Genomic DNA, 17465 nt, shown 5'->3' on the forward strand with positions numbered 1-17465 from the left:
CTGAAACCAGCCTTCATTCAGTTCTGTGATGTTGCATGGTTCAACAGTGAAACTAAATGTGAAGTCTCACACTCTCCCTGATCCTATTCTTTTGTCTCTGAGTTAACTCCAGTCTTCATTAGAGTCTTAGTGATCTTCCAAACCCAGAACAATTGCTTAACAGCCTCTACTTTTTCCCAGTGTATCTTCTAGGAATAGGTAGCAAACACGCTCTTTTGCCCCTTTGTCCCAAACCTTCATCCTAACCCAGTACAGAGAACCAGATCTCAACCACAATGGCCAGAAGCTGTTTTTGTTTACCAACACAAGCTCCAACTTAGCCCTCTGATCTTTGGGAGACCCTATTATAATGGTGGATCTCCTTTTTCTTCCAAACTGTGGCACTTCTCCCCACCTCAGTCACACCACTATCACATTTCAGCAGGTCCCTCCAGCCATCATGGACTCAAATAAACCCATCTCTTTCGCTCTGCTGGTGCCATACCCACCCCTGCTGACATGCTCCAGAAGCAAACTAAGTTTCCAGCCACCCTGTTCTGGTAACTCTTCTAGCCTAAAGCCTGGAGACCCAGCCCAGCGTGAAGCCTGAGCCAGCAGTCGCCACTGACTCTGCCCGGTGACCTTGGCTGAGCCGCTCTCCTGAGCCGAGTGATGGATGATGGGCTCTGCGCCACAGGGAATTTGAGTGCCATGTCTGCATGTGTGTGCAGGCTCTGTGAGCACAGAAGGGAGATCTGAACACCATTTGATCCACTTTATTGACTTTTCTTTATAGTTACAACATGTTAGTAATGTGCTTAACTGGAAGCCAAAGGACTTCTCCCTCCCTTCTCCCCAGTATCAACAAATAGCTCATGGCATCAAAGTTAAACAAAAGCTTTGCATTTGCTTTCTCTGTTATTGCAGTAAATCATGCTGCCCCGTTGCCATAGAAACAGCAGCTACCACAAACATCACTTCATAGTGGAATCAGACCTGCTCCAACAGCCAGCTCTTCTATTTTCATTCTGATGCCAGTCCTCCTTTCCCTCATCCAGCCCCGTGTTTTCAACTCTTCTACAACATGCTGCAATTTTTTGATGAAAAAATAGAAATCAAAGTTCTATCCTTTTTAGTGGAAAGTTTTATCAGAGAGGATTAATTGTAAAAAATTACACTTTTGTTAGCTCTGAAATACCCAGGCAGAGTTTTACAACTGACTATGGAGAGTTGAGACTTTGGTGATAAAAAATGTTAAGTTTAGTCAGATTTGAAAAAGACAGTGAGGAGCAAACAATTAATCACAAGTTGATTTGAAATACTCTGTAAACAGCTTTGGCAGAGAAGATAGAGGATTTTTTCCTCAAATATTTATGAACCTAAAGATACAGATGGGTAGTGGGTGAGATTTTTAAGAGCTCTGTTATGCTAATTTATATTCACCAAGGATTTTGGAATTGTCTGTAGCAGAACTGCAAAACATTAGAACCTTCCCCTCCGATGCTCAAGCTCCCCCTTGGACAAATACCCATTACTTTCACAGAAAACCTAGTATAACCTCAGTATTACACACATAAAGGGCATAGGAGGAATGTTTTAACTGAAATGAGCAGGTTGCTCTGCTCTTGTGTAATGAAGAGTATCTGCTGGGAGAGATTTGAAATCTCACCAATTTTCACTTACAAGAAAGGTTTGCATCCCCATCAATATGTGTTTCATGTACTGAGTAGAAAAGACAATTTCAACTTTTTTTTTTTTTTCAGGGAGCAGTAACATGAGTTTTCAAAGAAGACTGGGTTCTTTATTATTAAAATGCCTGTCTTTTATTTCATTTATTCTGCTTTTGCTAGTCACATGGTTAAAGTTAGGAAAACAAACAGCAGATACTTTCCAGTCAGGAATGTTTACATTAGGTCTAGCTTATCTGTGCAAAGAATAATCTATGAACTCTCTCTGGCCTTTTGGATAAGCAAACGTAAACCTCATTTCCCTTTATTGTCCACTCCATATAATAACTAGCCTTTCCAAAGCGCTTCACAGAGGTTATTCCATCCAGGGTGGCTCCTGGGGATTTCCTTTAATGACTGAAGGGATCACTGTATGCATTACTGAGTAGTAATATTGGAGTTGTGATGGTCTAAGGATAAAGCAGGTAAGTTTGTAGGGGGAGGTATCACCTCATCTCAAACTAATCAATACAGCTGGACAAAGAGAAGCCTTCAAGCATGAGTCTTTTCTCATATCTCTGAAGGTAAACTGACGTGCTCCACAGGTTCATGCATGCAATCACACAGTCCCGTCTCTTTTTTGTGAGCATCTGTACAAATCCTCTGTGAGCTAAACCAGCTCAGTAAACTAGTAGAGGACTAATCCAGCAAAAAACAGTGGATTTTTGGGGTCAGTCAACAATCTGATTTGGCCCCTTGCAAGGCCACACTTGGTGCCATAGATGGTAGGAGCAAGGGAGAAGAGGAAAAGAGGCAGGCTACCCTTTCTGGTGACCATAAGATGTATTATTGTTGCAGTTATCTGGTGTGGTTAGGCTCTGGTTTGGACCTTTCAAAGGGCTTCTTTAACTCTGCTCAGCTGAAATGCTTCAAAAAACAGCAATCAGCCTAACCATCATAATGGTAGACTTGAGCTTTCATTAGCAGTCAAGAGGTGGACAGTGCTATTAACATCTTTCATTAGAGGTTTTGCAGCACTTCTCACAGTTCCTGCTCTTTTTGGCATGTAGGCACTTAGACTGTGGCTTTCTCAAGGCAGTCATGTAGCTGGTGCCAACATGAGGCTGAGTTACTCGGTTACTCCTTGTTGCTGATCATGCCTTTACCTCTGTAAAGACACAAAAGATTAAATAGCTTGAGTATCATATGCTTGCTGAAAGGGCCTCTTCCCTAGCACATCGAAGTTATTGAAAATGCTCTCACTCATTTCAGTGAGATTTGGATCTGGTCACATACAAGCTGGCAATTCCAAGCCTGCTGAGAAATCTTGTCCTGCTATAGAGATTATAGGATCTAAAAGGCAGGGTAAAGATACCAAGTCAAAGCTGCAAGCTAAAACATGGCAAAGGGCTTTATTTATTCTTTATTTATTATAAATTGTGGTATAAATCTTCATTGGAGTAATTAGATAATTTGTTTTAAGGAGGTGTACAGTTCTGATACAAAAAATACAAAAATGAAGAATTGCCACACTTATTCACATTCAGATAAGTGACCCAACCTGCAAAAAGCTATAAATAAATTTTTTCTTAAATTTGTGCAAGCTAGTAATGTATGTGTTGAGAAAGCCAGTTTGTAACCATGTGCTTTAAAAAAGAAATATCTTTGAAAGAAATATAGTTATGAGATAAGAGACTTAGAGCCCATGTGTAGCTCTGAGGGCTCCTGTTTTATTCAATCCATAAAACCCCACGATGTTTTACGGTCTCCCACATGAACACAACATGCACATGAGCTGACTGGACTGAAGTTCTTGACTGTGTTATGAACACAAAATGCCTCACCCTTATCTCATTCTTTAGCTGCTTTCACCTGCTGCAAACTTCATGTTGGTTCCTTTAAAGCTGCTCTGTTGCAGTGACTCACTTGGAAATTATGGGTTTTCGTGCCTAAATGTTCTGTTATGAAAGAGAGAAAAATAAAGATTCTTCACTTTTTCTCATTTAAGTAGATTTACACAGCTACTATCAGCAGTTGAGATTGTTTTTCAGTAAAGGCACAACTCCGGGGCTTTACTTTCATCTTTCTCTGTCAGAAACCTTCCAGAAAAATCTCTTCCTTATGACACCTTTTTTTGTTCACCCAGGTTTCCAATGTGAGCTTTGTACTACAGCAAGACAGGCTGCTGTCTTCCTGGGCAAGAAGAAGCTGTGGAGATGTTCAGGAAGAAATAGCAGCAGCCCAAGTTTCTCACGTAGCCTGTGAATGGATCAGCCACACGGCCCATTACATTGCTCAGCTCTATGTGGTGGCTCTTACATCAGTGTAATCAGACCATACTGACCCATCAATCACAGATGCTGCATGCCCCCATGCTATAGGACACTTCTACCAAATCTTAGTCCTAGTGGAAGATCAAAAGCTGCCACTATAATGGCCACAGTGAAGCAGGAGGATAAATGAATGGCAGGATCAATATGCTGTGTCCCTCCAAAGGCAGGGGTACGTTACATAAAAATCAGGCCAGCCCTACAAAGTGAACCATGCCTCACACTATAAAGGAAGGCAACTCTTCTCCATCCAGTCATTGCCAATCTGGGCTGAAAGAAAATTCCTGATCCCAAGTCATGATATTGGAAAAGTAGCAAACCCAGGCTTTTGACATACAGCAAAATACCTGCACTGAAACACAGCACCAAACCATCACCAATCTCTAGGGAACGAAAACCCTGCTCCCTACTCTTCCAGGAGACATATTAAACACTAAGAAGAGAAAAGATGCTTTCTGGAGAGCTTGCTCTACATGAGGGAAATTCTTCACCTTAATTGGCAGCAACTGGGAAGTAATATTCAGGTGCCCAGAGTTGAACTAAGTCAGTCAGGAACGTAGATTGGTTAGCTTACCTTGACCCCAACTCATTAGCATACTCAGTTTTTCAGGCCTTTCAGATTTTATTCTGATCCAACCTGGGAAGCTGAACCGCCATGTCTTGGTGGAGGTCTGTGTTGGGTCAATGTTCTGGAGAGAGACCATAGCAGAAGTGTGCTCTGTGTCTCCTAAATAAAAGTATACACTTTTCCAGCTTCAGGGAATCACCACACCAATCTCTTGGTACAGACCTCCCCAGCACTCCTAAATCTGAACACAGTATGGGGAAGGTTGAATGTCACTTCAGAAGACCTCTTGGAATTAGCACTCTTGTATCAGAGAATTTAAAAATTACTTTTTCTTAGCTTTAATGCCAAATTCTGTACCTTTGCTGAATGATAGAATTTAACCTCTTCTTGAACACCTTTGTCATTATTTCTATGACTGAAAGCTGCTTAGTTGCTCTGGTGCAAGGCCTTTTGTACCTCATTTTCCCACATTTTCTACAAAAATATAATTTAAAGAACTGCAGGGAAAATTGACGCTTCCTAGGTAATAAAATATAGAAACTCTGTGATTTATTTCTTGTCCACAGATTCCCTGTAGGGTCTGCAGGCACTCATAACACCAAGAGAATCATTGCTTTGCCTTCCATAAACATGCTACCAAGTACTGCCACCATTCCTATCACACCACCACATATTGCTCTAGGCAACCACCACCAAGGAAAAGTATCTGCTGGAATTTGGAGTCTCGTCATAATTATAAAATTACTTCTTTTTTTCTCCTGCCTTTGAGGTTTGCACTTGATTGCCTTAGTTCATGTGCCCAGGGGATTCCTGTTTCCATTTGTTATTCTGGGGAGGATAATATTCTCAGTGACACTGCACTACTTTCCTTCTATTGATTTCTTTCCCATGCACCAGGGAACATAATCTTAGGATGAGCATTTTGCATATGCCATTCACTTAGAGCATTGGTTGTTGGAGCAAAGATCAGTGATGGACAAAAATATCTGTGTTCCTCCACAGAGCACTGAAACATGTAGTCTGAGCTAGAGGAATGGTCCCAAGAACAGCTGTGACATGGGATTCTTCACAGGGCCACAACTAATTCTGACTTCTTCCGTGTCCCAGGACAGCGGCAAGGAGCAGCCAGTCCAGACCAAATAAAATCAGATACCCATTCTTTATCATTGCTTTGTTCTATGGGCTGATTCAAAGGACCAAAGGAGGAAGCATCGTCAAGGCTGATCATGTGGAAGCAAATTTAGCAGGAGCAGGGCTCAAGTCAGGATCCAGTTGCTTGTCGAGAGCACAATATTCCTCCCAACTTAGCCCCACAGGTAACCCATGCGAAGATAAAAAGGGAAATCTCATCTCACTTTCTTCCCTCTGTAAGTGAGCAGATAAATTTCATTTCTCTCTTTTCCTGAAGTCTCTTCTGATTGAAATACTTAAATTCAAAAATCTTTGCTGGAACCTAAATTCAGCTTGGACTGTAAACTTTTACATAACATTATTTGCATTCTCCTCAGTTACACTGCTTTGGCACTGGCTGTAGTGGAGTGATGTCAATCAAAGAGGAAAAGTCATCTCACTTACTTTATTATTGCTCCATACTTGATTCCCTTTCTTTCAGTTTATCCATTTGCAATAATAAAGAGATCTTTCACGTGATTACTAGGTAGCATAACTAAGTTCCACAGCTATTCATCACTTAAATGTCCTTGCTGTGAAATTCCACGCACAAAAGCGAATGTGTAGCGAAAGCTCATTTGGAAAAGAAAATATTTCATATTGGTATATTCATTAATGACTGTCTAATAGTCAAATTCTTTGCATATTATTATTGTAATTTTCCCCAGCAAGACACAGAAATTGCTTGGCAAAGCAATCATCAAAGCACATAAGCATATGTCCTGAATAGATCCTTTAAGTTAGTCGTATGGTCAAGTACTTTGCTGAACTGGGAGCTCTACATTATACAGTGGCTGCTTCCAGAACTCTGGCCCACTAAAAAGTACAGACTAACAGACAAGGAAGTGTAAGGTTGACAAAAGGAAAAGAAAACTTGAAATTATATGGTGACTACGTCTGCTTCAGATAATACATGATCTTAGTGACATAATAAAGCATGAATCAAAATAAAAAATAAAATTATTTTACTAGTCAAGACCTATCTACATCCTTGTCCTCAGCCCATAGTCATGGAAGGACATCCATGAAAAACAGGCAGAGGCCACATGGATAGGAAGAGTATAGGGACAGGTAAAGATGATTTTTAGGAGATGACGTAATAAAGCTGGTGCCACTGGCAAACCATAAAGGACAGTTGCTGCAAAAAGATGAGAGGCATGGATGAAGCAGAAGTACAGTACTGGAAAAAAGGAAGCTTTAAATGACATAGAATGAAACAGTAAAGACCTATATGCAAGATTTCTGACTCAACCTGCTATAAGCAAGGTTTGACATAAATACGCTGTCATTATAGCAGTGAATTAGAGAAATCTGTCTCCATCCCATTCCACAGTTCATCACCTTAACATAATCATCTCTACATGTTTGTGAACATCTATGAATAAGCATTTTGCTTCATTTCCATCCACACATGTACTTCTTAATTCTGTTCTTCTATACACTGTTTAAAATTGATTCTTTAGCCTACCAGCCTAGCCTGAAATGCTATTATCACAACAGTTTTTGAAGTTTTTTTCCAAATAAAAGATAGACACAGACTTCTAGAAACAGTTTAAGGACTGTAGTCCTATGAAACCTGAAGTCTCAAGATAACAGAGTGATAAGGCACTGATCAGAAGATTCTTCTGCACTTTCTGATAGAGAGTGTCAGAAAGAACTTAGCTCTAAAATAGTTTGTAATGCAAATGTACTTTTCCAAGAAAACAAACATTGTTTTCCACACAAAGTGCAGGTGCCATTAATGGAAGTCAACTTTTTGTTAATATGCAAACAAAGAACTCAGTAAATATCAGCATCTAATCATGCTATTTTACAGCAACAAAATTCCTGCTATTATGGCTCCCTTGACAGAGATGCATTATGAGAAAGAAATAAATTTGAGACAAATTATCATCTCCAAAAAACATAATAACAAGAGAGAGGATCGCTTTTGTTCAAATGTATTTTCTGTTCTGCAATGCATGAGTTGTTAATCATCACTGCACAGGGAAGTAACTTTTTCCACTCCAAGAAATGAAGACTAAAGTTAAAATAAGGTGGGCCAAGATTTTTGTCCTAAACACAGGAATCGAACAGGAAGGTGTCTCCTCTGCCTTAGCATAGTCTTTCTGTATTTAAGCAGGTATAAATGAGATCAGAATATGATAATCTTTCAGATCCCTACTGGGAAAACACTCAAACAGCATTTCTAGACAGTTTCAGTAAGTGCATTGCACTGGTAATTTAATGACTAATTGCAAAATCTATTATCTTGGAGATGAAAAGATTTTTGAAGATTTAAGATCAGATTTCAAGTTCAAGAAAAGCAGGAAACAAAAAAGAACAATAAACTAAATACTGGAAAACACATGCATGACTCAAAGTCCTATAATAGAAACTATGTAACTTCCATATACATTAGTATGATTAAAAACAATTACACAATATGCTCTGTATCGAATGTGAATTAGAAAATTTCAGAGAACTATTGAAAATGAAGAGGACAAAGAAGCATGAACCTTACTTTACCAAAACTGAACAGCAAATGACTAGGAGGCCAGAACAGTAATGCTTACCAGGCAAGGCACAACACCTGGACAAAGCTTAGGAGGTCACTGTCTTCAAAAGCCGACCATTAAAACTGCCAGGTGTACAAAGCATCTGAGGCACTGAAATGTCTAAGGCAACTTATTCAGCATATAGCTTAAGGAAGAGAGGGACAACAACCCAGAAAAATGTGGAGAGCAAACTATTATGTTAGATATGAAGGAGCTTCTAAATATTGTTACAGGGACCTGGCTGTCTGAGCCGTGGATGGTTACATCATGAGACAAAACAATAACTCTCCCTTGGGTAAAATTAGCCTCTGTAGGAAAGGCCAGTTTTGAAGACTCAGGTGGGACAAAAACAATGCAAAAACCTTATGATGACTCCTCTCAATGGACCCTTTTGGGGCAAGAAAAATAGGACTGAGTTAATTAAGAGTTGTTTTTCAAATAAGCTTCTGGACCAGAGGCTGGTGTTGGACTCGATGATCCTTGTGGGTCCCTTCCAACTCAAGAGATTCTAAGATTCTACATTTCATGCACATTTTGATAAGTTTTGTGTTATTTTCCTTGTCTTTTATCTCAGTCTCTGAAACAAAAAGAATCTTCAATTTTCAAAACTACACTTCAGAGCTTCAGGTGTGCAGAAGGCATAGAAACATGCAAATCCTTGCCTTACCTGGGAAATAGAGACTCCTGAGAGTAGTCTGTGAAATGCTGGAAACTATGAGCTATTAGCTGGCATAGACAGACATAATGTAAACTGACAGCACAAACTCAAAACATTAATAGCCAAGCAAAATGAACTCTGCACACTTGTATGTATCAGAAAATGCGAAGTGACTGCTTTGTAAAGAATGGTAAAATATGCTGCAATGGAGAAAAGCAAATGATAAACACTTTACAGGAAAGAAAAGTTATGAGATGAATCTGTTGGTGCCTCCATTTTCTTCTGATCTTGTTGACCTACTTCTAGCCATGTACACATTTTATGTACACAGCTTATGTACACAGCTTATCCCCTGTAATATATGACTGCATTAACTTCAGTAATGCAAGTGCTTTGGAATGAGAAAATCAAGGCTGATAGCACATCAGTTGTGTAGCACTGGTAAGCAAGTGGAGGTTGCATACCAGCTAATTCAAGAAGATCACAGGGATCTGGCACAAAGAAAGTGTACATCTGATTTTGAATGAAGCAGGACATGAAGCAGATTCCACAACCACTCCTACTTACATCACTACCAGACAGAGACAAGTTTCAGGCAGGACCAACATTTACACATACACAGATAATAAAAACAGGAAAGATCTTCTGCACATGCAAATCTTACCTCTATGTAATAGACTCCAGGGCATGACATCAGTCATCCCTGCAGTAAACTCTAATCATTCAGGGCTATAATTAGACAAGAAGGCAAACGGGGACCAACCACGCTTTTTAAGAAAATCAAACCCAATCTCTCAACAATTGAGATCAACAGAAGCCAGGGTAGGAGGCAGTGGGAAGGGAAGAAATGAGACTGTAGGGTAGAGGACCACTGAGAAATCTGTGTGCAGAAAAGGAGAATGGGGGACCTCAATACCCCTTACTCCTATGTAGTCACTAACACGTGCTGGAAAGCATAAGATTCTTTCTGTTTCTTATCTTCTTTCTACCCCAGCCCCTTTGTAACCATCTGATGCCTCCCCCAGCCATAATCCCACCTCCACAGGACCATACACTTACTATCTTGCTCTCAGAGGCTTCTTGGAAACACCTCCTCCCACATGCACCATGGGTGAGGAGGAGACAAGCATCCTCCTCTTATTCTGCACAATAAACAGGAGAAAACCAGAAGGAAAAGAAGAACATACAAAAAGGTGCAAGCTATTCTAAGCAGAAAAAGGGAACATGGGAATAATCTGTAGAAGGGAAACTAAAAGAGATGCGAAGTTCAGAGAAGGTTGGCAGAAGAACCAGAAGAGCAATCCATCTCTCCTAAAACTGATGCAGTATCAAGCTCAAATTTTCCTTGCATTACTTTATATTGAATACAAGGAAACTTAGTATGTGTCTAATAACCAGCATTCAGCAGATAGTTCAGCCATGTTTTAAAAGCCTCTATAATTTCCTATCTTTATCAGATTTCCTACCTCTAATGTCAGACACTTACTGAGATCTAGTCCTTTTCCTTGCTATGTTTCTCTGTCCATGTATCTATTATGTATGAGAACCTGCATTTTACTAAAATATCTGTATTTACTGTATTTTTTTCCAATATCGTCTGTTCTCTTTATCTTATCTTTGTCCTTTTCTAGTCTCATTATGTGAAAGCAGAAACAAAATTAATGCCCACAGACAAACTGAGGTGCAATTCATGAATACAAACTGAGAGAAGGATAAGCAGAAACCCCCTCTGCTGTCATGCATGACATTCATTCCTCCCTTAATTAATGCCTCTTATTCCCTTGGTATTGCTTTGTCCATTGATAATTTCTCAAAACAACTCATTATTTTAGCTAACTGATTATACTCTTTCTTTATAAAAGGAATTTACTATTTGCCATTTTAAGAATTATTTCTACAGCCTCAGTTTAGAGACAAGATGTTTTGCTCTTCTTTGTGAAAGGCTTGTATTTTAATCAAGTCACAACATAATTACAGTATTTTACATAAATATCAACATAAAATCTGGATCTTAACTACAAAATTCTCCATTTAGCTAGTTAAGTGCTTCTGTGTTCCCTATTACTTTTCCGTCTGACCATCTCATGTTGCTTAATGAATTTTCATAGGGCCCAGTTATTTGCCTGGATAGAGAAGTGAAGCAAGGATGGAAAATTTGGGGCTTCATCAAAAGAATAAACAGATCCAGATCTGTACCACTGATGGGGAGGTTGGGTTTGTCTGCCCACATGCCCAGCCCAGCACTCTCTCAGCTTCCTTGTGCAGGTACCAGCTCTGACACAGCAGTGCAGTCAGCCAGGCTCATCATCCAGAATTACAGCTGCTTTTCTCTGGGCATCAGGGCTGTGTACTTCTGCCTGATAAAACCTTTGGTTGCATTAAACATGGATGGGGTTTTGAGCAAACTGATATACTGAAAGGTGTCCCACCCTGCCCACAGCAGGGAACTGGAGTTAGGTGATCTTTAAGGTCATCTTCCAGCCCAAGTCATTCTCTGACTCTATGAAAACAGCCTATAAAATGAGGTCTTGTGAAGTGGTTGTAATTTGACAAGGAGTAATTTTTTTTTTTCCATAGAATTTAATTCAACCTGCAAGATGTGGCATGCAATAATATTCCTCCTTTAGAACTGTGCAGGGTGCTCTCCCGAGGAAGCCAGCCAACTCATTTTAGATATTGGCATAAACTGGACCTTTCTCACAGCGCCAGGACGCAGATCAAGCAGGAAGAGCAGGCAGCAATAGACTTCCTCTTTGTCATGAAGAGGTACTATAAATCCTTAATCAAGTTACTAAGCCTCTTTGCACTCTTTGACATAACCAATTGTGGATTTCGCTATTTATTCTATTGCCAGAAGTGGGAAAGAGGAGCAAGACTACACTGCAGTGATTTCATTATGTCCTCTCAGGATACCTTAGGACAGCAGTTCTGATTGTGTAGTTTTTTTAATTATCTCCTCTGGCCTCCTTGGAGGTAAATTGGGATTACTGGGCTCTAATCTTGTCAAAAAGAGCCTTTGCAGAATACCATACGGCTAAAAACATAATGAGCTTTACTAAAGTTCAGCAGAAGGTGTATGTTTGTATGCAGTGACTAAGCATATGCAAGTAGGAGGCAATTACAGATGGCTGGAAATATGCTACTACTGCAAAACACATATGATGTTTTGTATCCCAGAGAAGAAAGCAGAAATGCTCTAAAGTACCAAGCTTGGCTACTAGCTAATACAGTGATGCTGAAACTGTGTTATTTAGGGCCACAGCATTACACACAGCACCTACAGATCAGCAACAATAGGTTGCTCACTTCTGTCTCTTAAATTGAAAACAAGTTAATGCAATCATGGAGAATACACAGAGATAAGAGGAATGTACCAAGTGGAAAACAATATGATACATCCAGTAAAAGCTCCATTAAAAACAAAGGATGAGTAAACTGTGACACAGTCATGCTTAGGGTATATAGGAAACAAAATCTTTTAACTACATGAGCCAGAGAGCCAAGAGCCAGAGCCTGCCTTCTCTCCTCCATTTGGGGTTGTCTTATCTACTTTTTTGCTATGCTACTGTTCTGAGACTGTTGTGGGTTGCTGCTGATCGTGAAATATTAATTTGAGGTGTATTAATTCTCTTAGATATACTTTACATGTGTATTTGTGACTTTACCTAAGCAGTCACTGGTACCCTGAGATACCAGCCTTCACAATACTTACCAGTTTGCGTCTTAAGTGGGGAGGTGTCCTGGAGAGGCTTATCAAGGAATAGCTTTGGAGGTGTTGAGTGCAAACTGTCGTTAATGTGAGGTTTCTTGGAGAGGTCAGGGAAATAAACAGGTCACAGTCACTTCCCGCCTACGGGAAGGAACAGAGACCTGGCAGTGGATGACAGGTTTGTATTTGGAAAAGAGATGTTTACCAAATAAACCCAAACCAACAACTTCAAAACCAAACCACAAACCACTCCCTACTCCACCCATTTAGGTTTCAAACCAAAGAACGATCCTACTGATGTCTACCAGCTGACCCGAGGTGGGCTGATTGGAAAGAGACACGTTGATTTTAAGAGAAAACAAGTCTATGAAAGGATAGAATGCATGACTAGGACCCATGATACTGATCCCATCAGCTTTGCACTAGTGGGGAGAAAAGACAGGTAACCAGGCATTTTATATAGATATAAAAATATATTTATATTTAACATAATAATAATATATAATAAATCATATTGTATATTACAGTACATTATACGTAATTATGTTTTATATAAATTATATATATAATTTATATAAATTAGAGGTAGTCATTATTTTCTTCTTTATTTTTTTCCCCTCTAATGTCTGTTCAGCAACCTTATTCAGGGTCAGCAGGGCATAGAATTCTGCCTTTAAGCCTTGAAATTGCATCAACAAGTGCAATTGCATTTTGAAAGACTGGAAAAAAGAAAAGTAGCAAGGATTTCCTGGTTGAATACAGGAGGTAATTTGGCCAGAATATGCATGTGCAGCAAAACTCTAAGAAATAAGTCAAATTGAGGCCTCTTTTGCCTAAGAGCATTCATACTTCCTCTGTTAGGAAGCTAAGTCCCGTATACAATGATGCAAAATAAGCTCATCTAGAGGACAAAAATGAGAATTCATTTTTTTACTCTAAATTGTTCACTGACCTCTTGACAGGAATCCTAGACTGACTGTCCTTGTAGGCAGTGTGAATGGCCCTAAGAATGTGCTAGAGAGGTTTAGTCTATTCTGGTGGAACTGGTCATTGATAACATCTCAACTTGACCTCGATCCTTGATCACAAGGTAACAAAGGTGTAATTTGAACAAGTTCTGCTCTGGCCCTTAGGGGTCTACCATGTGCATTGCCTCTTCCTTCTCCAGTGAGCCTCATATATTTGCTTCCTCAAAGTTTCCATCTTCAGACTGTCTATCAGTAAAGGTTGCTGCTAGGTTGACAGCACGCCTTTTAACACCCTTTCAAAGGGACTCAGAGAGAAAATCCTCACCAGGAAAGTACCCAGCAACTCTAACTCCCTCTCCCATGCTTAAGAAAACAGAGCTCTTATTGAAGCAATATTTCAAATTTTCTTGATTTTGCAGTACTGTCAATCATGAAGACCTATACTCCACTATGAAATAAAATGTGGTGGCTTGATGTGCACAACCCCTGCTGGCCTCTTGGAGAATGACTGTAGGTGGGGTGGACCTCAGCCATTGCAGTGGGTGGAATGAACTGGAGAGCACAGTCACTCCAGGGAGGGCCAGAAGAGCTTTTTCACTAGCTCCAGCACCCAAAACTGGGCATTTTTAATGTTGGTAAAAAATAGCACCAGAACAACAGGTGGAAGTGTATTTATATTAAGAAGCTGATGGGCCCTTTTTTTATTATTATTTTTCAGATGCATGATAACTAACCAATTGACACCTGTAAGAACAAATCTTACCACAAAGAGGAAATGTCAGTGACGCTAATTTAGCAGCAAAGTAGTTTAATTGAATAAAAATGCTAGTAGAATCTGCTAGGAGAATACACTTATGCTTGAGGGCAGAGTCACAGTCTTTAAATTCTAAGCCAATTAATGTATTAACAAAGAAAGAACCATCATGGAAGTTGTGACAAAATTGATTGATTTTTTTCCAGAAAATACAACTAAGATTACAAAGTTAGTAAGAGTTAAGAAACAGGAGTTAGGCTACAGAAAGCTTCCAGTGGGGTTGAAAACTTATCAAGAGGTTGTTTTCCATTAACTAACAAAAAAATTCTGTCATGTTCTCTCAAGTAGCAGGGATATTTTTAGACTACATAAATTACTAGTTTTATAAGCTCCAATGCTATTTTTGTAAATAATATATCAATATCTGTGTTCCTAATTATAGTCCAAGAATGAAAAGCATGGGTTTTTGCTGTTTTGTAAAACATACTCATTTTTTGATAAAGCATGTTTATCAACCTGATAGCAATCTTGACAGTAGAACCAAGTTTATGAGTACACTCTGAATCACTATAAAATTCCTATTTATTGCTTTTCAAAAGTATCTCAATTACTTAGCTTTTTTTTTTTCCCACTATCATCTAGTTTACTCAACCTAAAACGTTAACTATGACAGCATTATGAAAGGATTAAGATGCCATCTGATTCCTGTATGCCTCAGGAACAATGTTCTGTGAGTTGCTGCAAGGATACTTTTCAGGCAAAAAAATGCATCTGTCCACATGACCGCAACAAAATATAGGGGAAATTATATTCCTTATTCAACTGCAGGACTCTGTTCTCCTGACACAAGGAAAGATGTGAAGAACTACACTGAGTTTGCTTTTTTTAATTGAATTAATAAACTAAAAATACATATTATATAAATATTGTACATAAATACATAATAAATTCCAAGTTTCAAAATACTGCTTTTCTGACTCTTGACTTACAATTTTGATACACATCCAAAACCTCTTTTAAGAAAACAGAAGGTTTTTTTAAAAGTACAGCACTCGGGCCTTTACTGAAAATGGGATACTGAATGTGATCTAAAACTGTACTTCAACCATAGCCATTTAACAAAAGGGAAAACATATCTATGGATAAAGGGAAAACACAACACTACAAATGTCCTTCATGTCCTACATGCTTCAGACCAAACTTATTTAGAATGCTGTCACTAAACATAAAACAAAATAATGCAAAAGGGCTTTAAAGATTTGGCCAGCAAGATAAGTACTCTTGGGAACTTTGCTATTTTCAAACACTTTTTCTGATTATGCTACTATAAGATTTATATCATGCTGGCAACAGATTAACAGGAAAGAAAGAGATGGGAAGTTACTCCTGCTTACTCCCTGCTCTGCTTACTTGAAATTTGCTACCAAAACCAGCTTTTAGAGATGCTTCTTAGTGCAAAATTATTTATTTTACAAGTCAGCAAACTATCTTGGTGCTTATGTAACAATCGTTCACACAATCTGAAGTGTTTCCCTGAAACAGCACATTGCCTAACAGGTGAACTGCTATTATAAACAATGTTGGGCTTTTTTTTTAGTTCCATCCAAATGAACTGAACACAGTAAGGGAAAAACTGAACACATCAAACCATTGCTTACCTAATTTTTCATCACAAAATACTGCATTTTAATAGATGAAGGAAAAAAAATGATTGCCTTGTTAAGACTTGTTTAGGTTTTAGAGTTATAGGACAAGAGAGGTTGGAAGTGGCTCCTGGAGGTCACCTGGTGCAATTCCCATTGCTCATGCAGGGCCACCTGGAGCCAGTTGCCCAAGACCATGTCTTTTGAGCTTTTGATTATCTCCAAAGATGGAGACTCTACCACCAACCTGGGCAACCTGTACCAGTGCACAGTCATCCTTAGAGCAGAAAAAAGTGCTTCCTGGTGATCAGAGGGAACCTCCTGTGTTTCAGTTTGTGCCCATTGCCCCTGGTTCTGGCACTGAACACCACTGAAAAGAGCCTGGATCTGCCCTCTATGAACCTCTCTTCAGGTATTTATAGGCATTGGTGAGATCCCTCCAAGCATTCTCTTCTCCCAGCTGAACATTCCCAGCTCTCTCAGACTTTCCACAAACGAGAGATGTTCCAGTTCCTTCATGATCCTTGTGGCACTCCATTGGACTCCATCCCCTATGTCCATGACTCTCTTGTACTAAGGAGCTGATTGGGCTGTGTCTTTCTCCTTAAGATTGCTTACAGAATATATAAATACAATACAGAACATGGCTATAAGAGTATATAAATGAAAACACTTTTCCCTTCTACTACAATTACATCTTTTTGAATCCAAGCCTGGACTTTTTAAATGTTGATGAGAACTCTCTTTCACTATAAAGCAGTAAGATTTCAAATACAACTACTAACAGAATCAGACAGGGAAAAATCTGAATTAGAAGTACATCAGACTCAAAGAAAGCAGAACACTAAGTCTTAAGCCTTATTGTTCCAAGTCAAAAGTATAATCTTCTCACCTTTGTATTGTTATTTATACTATGAAGAAATCAGTTACATTTAATAATTGTTTCTAAGGTACAGATGAAAAGTCAGCCAACTAACGATACAGATTTATTACATATCTATGGTGACTGGATAAAACTTTAACTTATTCACAGCAACTCCTTCAAAGGGAACAGATAGTCAGCCTCCATACTATCTGGGAAGTCCTGGAGTCTACTTTGAATTCTACCATTGTGTTTTGTGTGGCAGCATTTAAACTGCATTGTTCCATGGATCAGCCTCCTGACTTGTAAAATGGGGGTTTTTCTATTTTAAGCTAAAGCAATCAGAGAAAACACAATACAGTTCCAATTTTTCTTTCTATATTTAACTATATTACATGTGCTTAATACCAGTGTGGGGGTTGGAAGTAGATGAACTTTAAGGTCCCTTCCAACCCAGATCATCCTATGATTCTATGATCCTATGCTAAATTTTCCAAAATAAATTTCCAATTTTTTAAAATGTATCACAAAGTACTATATTTCAGTATTTAGGATATTCTCATGTTAGCATCAGTGTTCTATCTGAACAGCAACAGCTATATCCACTGTAGGTGCTGGCT

The 17465-nt window shown here is 39.0% G+C and overlaps 1 long non-coding RNA gene across 1 annotated transcript; it reads right to left on the reverse strand.

Moving 5' to 3' along the window:
* Window positions 1-1188: 1188 nt before the first annotated feature.
* LOC126649236 (uncharacterized) lies at window positions 1189-6286 on the reverse strand. Its single transcript, XR_007630997.1, has 3 exons — window positions 6120-6286; window positions 3491-3604; window positions 1189-2814 (listed from the first exon to the last, which is right to left on the reverse strand). It is a non-coding gene; the product is annotated as an uncharacterized LOC126649236 (long non-coding RNA).
* Between the last annotated feature and the right edge of the window lie 11179 nt (window positions 6287-17465).

The sequence above is a fragment of the Myiozetetes cayanensis genome, unplaced genomic scaffold (genome assembly GCF_022539395.1).
Source record: "Myiozetetes cayanensis isolate MyiCay16 unplaced genomic scaffold, myiCay2020 scf5-8, whole genome shotgun sequence".
Classification (NCBI taxonomy): domain Eukaryota; kingdom Metazoa; phylum Chordata; class Aves; order Passeriformes; family Tyrannidae; genus Myiozetetes; species Myiozetetes cayanensis.